The following is a 9,506-nucleotide window of genomic DNA, read 5'->3' as shown; positions in this document are numbered from 1 at the left end:
TTTTTTTTTTTTTTTAGAGAGGTTTTTGCTATAGGGGGCATGCACTCACCAGAAAGACAGAGAGGGACAGAGAGACAGAAAGCGAGAATCCCTTCTCCTCCATTCTCCCCATTCTCCTCTCAGGAACTTGGGCACGCACGCACACGCACCCGGCGTGAGTTTAAGCCACCGGCTCTGGGACTCAAACCACCGTCGACTATATGGGACTCCAGCGACATAGCCATTATGCTAACTGCTGGTCCCAAAACTTACATTTTTAAGAAACTGGTTCACAAACCTAAGTTGTCCCAAATTTTTGTAAAGTTTTCCCAGTAAATGAATTGACTATCTGTTTTCAACTTACACTTAAGTAAAGGAAATAAAGCTGAAAACTCAGTCCTTGCGTGGCACTCGCACACTGCTAGTGCTCCACAGTGGTGACGGGCAGCACTGTCACTGCGCAGGCCATGCAGCCACAGCCCATGTGGGACTCCACACTCCTGAGCTCTGCAACAGCAATGTGTGGGCTTGGCCCTGTCAGTAACGAAATGTAAACAAAGGAAACTAAACTCTCTAGGACTACATGAGGTTATGACAGTCTAAGAAAGAATGAAACCTACATAGTGGTTTTGACACTCCGAGAGTTGAACTCCCAAAGGCCAGAAGAGCAGCAGTCCACGAAGCCAAGTCATGGCCATCTGTCTCCAACATTCAGGTATGCCGGGTTCTACCTCATTCAAACATTAACATGTAGAAGAGGGAAGGATGCTAAGACCACTTATTCAAAGACATGTTAAAAGAATAGTAAAATGCTAAAAGCACAAAGTATTGCAAGTGAAGTGAGAATAACATAAAGAAAGCCAAAAACAAAATTACACATTAAAATTCTGGAATAAACTCTTCGATCTACATATAAAACAAGTAAAGCAGACACACATGACAGTGAACAGAAAGCTGCTGTTACATGGCAATACTTGAATCCTAGACAGTCTAACAATCAAATGAGAAAATGAAATACGAAGACCTACTTACAAGGTAATCGTGAGTGTTACGTCTCTTTTAGAATTTTTCTTCCAGGTTTTCCAGTTTTTACTGGAAAGCCCCCCCACAAAAAAAATAGTAATCATGAAATCATAATAGATTCATTCATTTTTGTTTTTCAACTAATAGTTGAATATCATAGTTTGTAAAATAGGCAACTTTCATGGAAAATAATCATTTAGCCCGAAGCACACAATCAGAATAAAAATGATGTATATGTAGTATGTGTTTATGTGTGTGGTATGTGTGTGGTCATGTGTGTATGTGTGGTACGTGGTGCATGGGTTGTGGTGTGTGTACGGTGTGAATGTGGTGTGTGTGTATGTGGTATGTAGTGCATGTATTGTGGTGTGAGTGTGTGTATGTATGGTATATGGTACACGTGTCTGTGGCACATGTGTATTATGGTGTGTACATGTGCTATGTGGTGTGTGTAGTCTTCTGTGATGTGTGTCTATATGTGGTATGTAATGCATGTGTTGCGGTGTGTATGTGGTGTGAGTAGGGTATGTGTGTATTGTAGTATGTGTATATATATATTGGGTATGTGGTGCATGCGTGTTCTGTGTGTTGTATGTGTGTGTTATGTATGTAGACATAGTATGTTGTGCATGTGTGTGTGAGAGAGAAAGATACTGAAAACTGAAAGTAACTATTGTAGTTTCCTGAGGTTACTATATATTAATATAACAAATTAGAGTTGAAAGATTTTACCTAAGTTTCTTTATTTTTTTAACTTTATTAAAATACTGAGTTTATTTCACATATATATTTCGTCTCCCCCACATTTCCATGTCTGACCACCACTACTACTGCATCCTATCATAACATTCCATACCTACTTAAACCAAGCAAAGGGTGGAGTTCCATCTTTAAAAGCTAAACAGGCATTTTGGACAACACATTCTTGGCAATGGTACCTGGACATTTACCAAACACGGTAGGGAAATTTTTCTCAGCATGATAAAAAGGATAGCCAGATATCAACTGTTACAGAAATGAAATAAGACAGAAAATTTTAACAAACTGTTTAAACTATTTTCTTGAAGAGACTTCCTCCACTGTCAGAGATCTTGAATAGCCTCTGGGTCAGCATCGGGAAGCAATTCTTCACGTAAGTGATGAACTTGGCTTCTACTTTGGGAAGAGGACTTGCTTACATTTTTACTTTAATGTCTTCTACAGAACTAGGTCCTTTTGGTGTGTTAGGAGTTTTTTCCCGTTTCTTGTCCTTTTGATCTTGATGTTGATGGTTTTGAGTCTCTTCCATTATGGTTTGATCTTTGAGCATTTTTGTGAGGAGTATCTTGTATATATCTCTTCAGAGTGGAGATTTTTCTTCTGTTTCATCTTCAAAATCATCATCATCAACTTCATCATCACCTTTGTCAACAGCAAGTTTTGTCTTTTTACTGTGGAACCTTGCTAACACCTCCAGGAGCAGATCGCTTTCCAGATACACTTAAGAGTTTCACATCCTCTTCCTCTTCCTTTTCTGACTCTGCATCTTCCTCCACAACTACTAAGTGCTATCCACTAATGTGCACAGGCCCTGCACCACACTTCAACCTTAAGACCACAGGTGGTGTTATTTCAAAGCCCCCAAGGGAAACCGTTGGCTGTACAGACATTCTCAATGTTGCCATTGTTACTTTAATTGGACTGCCTTCATAATTCATTGCCCTGGCTTCAACAATATGCAATTCATCCTTTGTACCAGCCCCTAATGACTGTTCTTAATGATAACTGGTGTTTATTTTCATTATTACCCATTTTAAAGTGATAATCTTTGTCGGCCTTTAGTTCACAACCAAAAAGATAATTCTGGGGTCTTAGGGGGCTCATGTCCATGCCCATCAAATCTTCCATGGGGTGGTGGCATGCACTTGGGTGGGTGAGAAGGCAGACGGAAGTAAATGACTATGGCTCCTGAAAACAGCCACGCAGGACAGAATCACTCCCAGATTTTTGTTTGTTCCTTTGTTTGTTTGTTTTTAAGGTTTTGTCATAGGGCACATGCACTCACCAGAGAGATAGAGAGAGAGGGAAAGTAAGAAATCCCCTCTCACTGCAATCCCCTCTCCTCCCTTCTCTAAGGATTCTAGACATGCACATACATATGCCTGGCATGATTTTCAAGCCACCAGGACTCAAACGGTAGCTGGCCATGTGCGAGTCTAGCGCCTGAACCACCAGCCACCTGCTGGCCCCCTTGCCTAAGTTTCCAAGTCACTGGCTTCTTATTTACATGATGTCTGTGTGATGACAACACGGGCAGTAACTACCACTCTAAAAGGTAGAAACAAATGCTTCCCAGTTTGGATCATGTGGTAATCCTGGTGTGAGAGGAAATGAAAATGCCTTTTTCTTTCAGCTGGGTAGAAGTAACTCGAAGCCTCACTAAAGCAAGGCGACATCTTCACCTTGAAAGCTTCGTACTGAAAGAAGACATACACAGCCGAGCTAAGACCAACGGATCAGTGAACAAAAAGGCCCATCGCCAATGGAGGCAACGTCACATCTGTCCACTTTTGTCAATTACAGCTCTTAGCTGTCAAACCTACCTGCCTCTCCTTAATGTCTAGGACCCAGGGCAGGTTTTGGTTCTGCAGTTATCCCGGACTCACCCGACGCACCCTCTCAAATAGTGGCCTTTATCGCCCTGCCTCCGACAGGCTAGCTGCCCTGCTGGGGCTCTCCCAGCACTCTGCACTCCAGACTAGGGGCTCAGCAGACATTAGTGCACACTCCCATTTCCTACTCTGTCTCTCTCACTGGTGTGAGTGCTTGAGAACAGGAGCTATCTCTTTAATTCTGAATCCTCAACACTTAACAGAATACCTAGACCTTAACAAGACACTAAGAATTAGTGACTAAATGAATTAATACATTAACAAAAAATCAAATACAAGTATTCACGCATAGGTTTTATAACCTAAAAATATGATAGAAATATGACAAAGTATGAAGTCTTTTTTTCCTTTAGACAGTCTAGAAAATCCAGTACGTCACAAAGAAACTGTGATACACAAGATCAAAATCTGGCCACTTACCCTTATGGGCAATAATGTCAACGATATAGTAATATCTTGACCGATAATGAAAAAAATCAAAATCTGCACGCTGATTTTCCAGCAGATACCTTACGATATGTTCTAGCCTCTTGAACTAAAGATGCTACTGAGAATTCAATTATAACTGTTTAAAACTAATAATTAATATGTCTTTAATACTTCAATACAAAATTGTATTTATTATCAAATACGTATTGTGGTTTAAAAACCTAGAGTTGCTTTAAAAGAGACAAACGCTAAAGTATGACCAACATAAATGTACTATAGTGAGAGCTCCACTACAATATTAAGTTCCCAACAGTTTCCTAATAGTCTAAACGTAGTCATGTGAATTTCTTTCTATAAGGCTATAATTTAATTTATCCAGTGAAATATTTTTAATAGGTTTACTGACCCCTTTAACACTCTTAGAAAGAAAATGAATCTCATAAGCATTCTGGCATATAACTATTATAAAAATAAATAGAACAGTCAATCAGTGGAAATGGTAATGACTTGAGAAACTAAACTTGCTGAAAGCATGTACGTAGCACGCATGGTGATAATCAACAGAGAAAAGGTTCACCACATCTCGGCACAATGACCAAACACATCAAGACAAACGAAGGGCCTGCAAACAAGTGGGGGAAATGGACATGTGAAGAATTGATTTTAATATCTTTCTCAAATAGAACTAGCCATATTTACCTTGATTTATTTATTCTGTGGGCTACTGCCTTAATTCTTAGGCCTGTCCCTAAGTCTTGTTTGGTTTTTCAGAAGACATTTAAATATTTCAGTGGTAAAGGGGGAGCTTACTGATTTAAGACATATTTTTGCACCTGTAACTCTGTGCCTTAAGAGGGATTTTTTCAGGTCATTAGTTTATAATGTGAACTGAAGCCTAGGGATATTCTGAAAGGAAAAAACAACCAGTCTGCTTGGAAATGCAGTTTATGTGACTTGCGTCGTCATTTATTTCAACTTGGGGCTCAAAACTGAACTCAAAATGAAGTCTCCACATCTGCAATCATTTTTTCCTCAGCATGCACAAATCAGACCAGATTTGGAAAAAAAAATAGATTCATTATCCCCAAAACAAATACACTGCAACCCCCCTGAAATATCAAAACCTTTACAAACAGTTTTTATTTTTCCCAAGGTACAAAAATAAAGTCAACCTCACAAATAATTTCTATAGTTACTTGAATTATCAAATGCCATGGCATTTGGCATGCCAAAATCCACTGATTCTGCCAGTTTTACCTGATTCTACCATCTTACCCAGTCATTCACACTGCCAGGTTCAGGTCCAGAAAGCAGGAACTAACTCATGAGGCTCAGAGAATGTAAGTACCTTCCTAAACCCCCTTCGCAGACTGTAAAACCATCTGGACTGTCTTAAAATTAATGTTTTATTTTGAGAAGTTTTTGCTATAGGGCGTGTGTGCTCACCAGACAGACAGAGAGAGACAGAGAGATAGAAAGCGAGAAATCACCCCCCGGGGGGATGGCCACACTGCAATCTCTTCTCCTCCATTCTCCTCTCGGGATCTTGGACACACATGCACACGTGCCCAGTGTGAGTTTAAGCCACCGGGTCCAGGACTCAAACCGCGGTCGACTACATGGGAGTCCAGCGACATAGCCATTACGCTAACTGCTGGTCCCTTAAAATTAATTTGACCTACACATCATGTCAAAAGAGATCATTCACCGGCAGCCCCAGAGTTAGCTAGATTATTTCCTAAATTTGCCTTCCCTTAAGTGTAAATGAAAATCACAGTTTTTTTTTTTGTTTTTGTTTTCTGTATGCATAAACAAGAGACATCAACTGCAAGGATTAAATGTTCCCCAAGTACCTTAGGGATGAGAACGGGTTAAGTCAGTGCCTGGCTGGTGCCTTAGATATTTCATTGGAAATGCCCATTTAAAATTCCCAGGTGCTTCACACATTGTCTTCTTTCCTTTTTCTTCCCAAGTTAGTCGGTCCTTTCTGGACTTCACTGCAGAGGGCTGACCTTGTATTTCCTAAATTTGTACCTTCAGACATAAAGATTGTAACATCTGTCAAACACTTGCACCAAAACTAAGGACAGAACACATGGCAGACAGAGATGACAGCAAAACAGCCCAGAGACCAACAGATGGGTCTCCTTAATTATCCAATTGTGGACAGGTCTGACTGTTTTTTCCTTTTTCCAAAATCCTTTCCAGAAGGCCTGCAGGGAGTCACACTCACACACCTTAACAGACCATTCTGACCCTTGGTCACAGGATTCTTCTTACATCCGGCTCCTGCTGCAGTACTGGAGTCTCTCGGAGATGTACCGTAAGCCTCCTCCCCACTGTTACAGTGTCTCAGCACCCTTCCTTGGCCAATCACCACCCTAAAAGCTGTGAAACCCACCTATAGCCTACAACGCTCCCGCTTCCACATGTCCTGCTTTTCGGGGCCAGACCAATGGAAAAACCCCTGTACCTGGTCACCCCGAGAGAAAGGAGTATTTTGCCTACCCTCCAGGCCTAGGTCACTCCCATTCATGCTTCAAAACAAATAGCATTATTATTTTTACAGAGTTGGCTGTTTTCCGTCGACACAATCATAGTTATTATTTTTACAGAGTTGGTTATTTTCCGTCAACACAATCATAGGCCCCCCACACACACACATGCACACACACACACAAACTCCCTTAAGTCCTAGCAAAAGCTCCAAGTCCCCACCATTCGGGACTCATGCAGCTCTCAGCATCCAGTCCCTTTCCTCTTTTCAAAAAGTGAATGCAGTCTTTTCTATCTGCTTTTCCTCTGAGTCTGTGAATCTGTGAACTCTCACAGCCCAGGACATACTACAGAGATCACATTTCCATCAATGATGGTCTACCCTGCATGACAAAAGAAAAGATTAGCATCACTTTTCCTTTTCTTCACTTTACTCTTTTTTAAAATTTCTTTAGGACACATCAGTCATGGATTAAAATCATGAAATCAGGTTCTTTAAGAGTGTTATGACTGGAGATGATGAAACTCTCTGCTCTCAACCCTGGTCACATGGAAACACCAGGGGAGCTCTACAAAACACGGACTCGTTGGCCCCAGCTGAGCTTCAGCATGGGCTATGTATCCACATGTCCTGAAAGCTCCTCAGATGGAGGAGCTTTGATGCGCTGTTGGGTAGAGAAGGAATGACCTCAGCAACAACCCAGGAAGGACCAAGGTGGAGAGCACGCTGATGACAACCTGAAGCAGAACCCAGAATCACTATTACCATTCAAATACCTACAGGAAGCCACTGAAGTGAGTGAAGTAGAGGATGCGTCACACATTTTTAGATCATGTGAATGCAGAGTGAGGCTCTAGCTGACGTTGCCATGGGGGAAATAACAAAAACAGATCCTTTCCCTGGATGGAGTGCTGGGGGAGGACCAAGACTTTCATGTAAAATCACCCAACTTTTAAATATTGGCTCAATTTAGAAAACAGTAGCACTGTATAAGGAAGCACAACATGTAGCCTTTAGGCTCATCTGTCACCCCAGTCTAAAGGGCTGTCTCCACTCTGTAGACGCCACAGCACCAGCATCAGGACAGCAGTAACAACGCCTGGTGCCAGGAAGTCCTTCCTCCCAGTAGTGCCTCTGCTAAGAGGTACACGTGGATTATCTCAAATAGCCTTCGTGGACCTTCCAGGGAGGTGCTGTTGTTATCCACCTAACTCAGTAACAACCCCCGAGGCCACACAGCTAGGAAGTGGTGATGTAACTTTATAGCCTATAGTGAACTATATTTCTTTGGTTTCAAATATGCCTTTAACAATCTCCACTCTGTGATTGCATTTCTTAGTTTTAAAAGAATCATTTATTTCATTTTTAAAATAATTATTACTATTTTTAAATTTGCTACAGAGCGTGTGTGCTCATCAGAGAGAGACAGAGAGAGAAAGGGAAAGTGAGAAAGCAAGCTGCCAGGTCTGGGACTTGAACCACAGTCAGCTATGTGGGAGTCCAGTGCCTTAACTATCATGCCACCTGCTGGTCTCATGTGTTTGCATTTCTTAAAACATATATATATATATAGACCCCACTCCCATCTCTCAACCTCTGGGTCAGGAACTGCAAGGGAGGACTGTCCCCCGAAGCTCCAGTCCCAGGACCCCCAAGCCAGAAATCCCTCTATCAGCCAGGAAGGTCCTCAGCCCTACAGACACCCCACTCCCATCTCTCGACCCCTGAGCCAGGCCCACTCCCATCTCTCAACCCCTGAGCCAGGAACTGCAAGGGAGGACTGTCCCCTGAAGCTCCAGTCCCAGGACCCCCAAGCCAGAAACCCCTCTATCAGCCAGGTACACTTTTCTTTTCTCCTTTTCCTCTTCTTTCATTTGTAAATTTCTCTCTTCTCATTACCACACAGGAAGGCCCTCAGCCCCACAGACACCCGACTCTCATCTCTCGACCCCTGGCAAAATCGCGCGCACGGCACACGACTTTTTCTTTATTTTCCTTATTATTGTCTTCCCACTTATTTGGTCCTTACTCCCCTCATCTACACCATCCCTGGCAGTTTAGATAGGTCTAGAATTACAGTCCTGAGGTATTCTAGTATTTTAAGACTCTCTGGGATCCTCCTTTCACTGAATCACCTGTGAAGAAGGAGATACTTTCCTTTGTACAGCTGAAGAGAATACTTTTCCTTTGATCACATTGCTAAACACAATAGAGGAGAGACTTTGGCAGTCTTCATTCCACAGCAAAAAGGAAACACTCCTTCTCCTATTCGAGGAAACTTTCTCTTAAAAGGTATTTTAAAGGGAACACATCTCCCAATGGTTAGAAGTAGAAGAACCTCAGGTCTGAATAAAGCAGGAAATATGTCTCCATCAAAAGAACACAGTAACTCCGTTCCTTTTCTTGAAAAAATAGAAGACGTTACCAAAATGTCCAAGATAGAATTTAGAATATTCATGTTGAACAAATACTATGAGCTGGAACAGAAGATAGACAATGAACTACGGGAGATGAGAAAGTCCTTCCACAACATTAAGGAAGAAATGGACACGCTAAGAAAGAATAAGATGGAACTATTAGAGGTGAAGTTTGTAATACAAGAAATCAAAAACTCTCTTGAAAGTATTAAAAGTCGACTAGACCATGCTGAAGATCGAATCTCTGATGTAGAAGATAAAACTTCTGACCTAGAGAAAACCACCCAAAAGATAGAGAAAATAACAAAAAAAAAATGAGGATAACATACGAGAAATACTAGATTCCATTAGACGTCCTATCGTCCAAATAATTGGTATCCCAGAAGATGAAGAAAGTAATAAGGGCATGGAAAACCTATTCCATAAAATCTTGGAAGAAAATTTCCCAAGTCTAGAGAGGCACTCAGGCATCCAGACCCAAGAATTACAAAGGACCCCAAATAGAATCAA

The 9,506-nt window shown here is 41.5% G+C and overlaps 1 protein-coding gene, 1 non-coding gene and 1 pseudogene across 5 annotated transcripts in view; 1 reads left to right on the top strand and 2 right to left on the bottom strand.

The window, feature by feature from the left end:
* IFTAP (intraflagellar transport associated protein) overlaps positions 1-9,506 on the bottom strand; it is a 105,741-nt gene that overhangs the window by 68,070 nt on the left and 28,165 nt on the right. The gene's annotated exons all lie outside the window — the stretch shown is intronic.
* On the top strand, positions 1,023-1,084 carry LOC114005492 (U7 small nuclear RNA). The gene has a single exon (XR_003547337.1). It is a non-coding gene; the product is annotated as a U7 small nuclear RNA (small nuclear RNA).
* On the bottom strand, positions 1,806-3,045 carry LOC114005491 (nucleophosmin pseudogene; annotated as a pseudogene).

The sequence above is a fragment of the Tupaia chinensis genome, unplaced genomic scaffold, assembly GCF_000334495.1.
Source record: "Tupaia chinensis unplaced genomic scaffold, TupChi_1.0 Scaffold143910_1, whole genome shotgun sequence".
Taxonomy (NCBI): Eukaryota; Metazoa; Chordata; class Mammalia; order Scandentia; family Tupaiidae; genus Tupaia; species Tupaia belangeri.
Note: the sequence above shows the minus strand (reverse complement) of the source record. Positions and strands in the feature narration are given on the sequence as shown.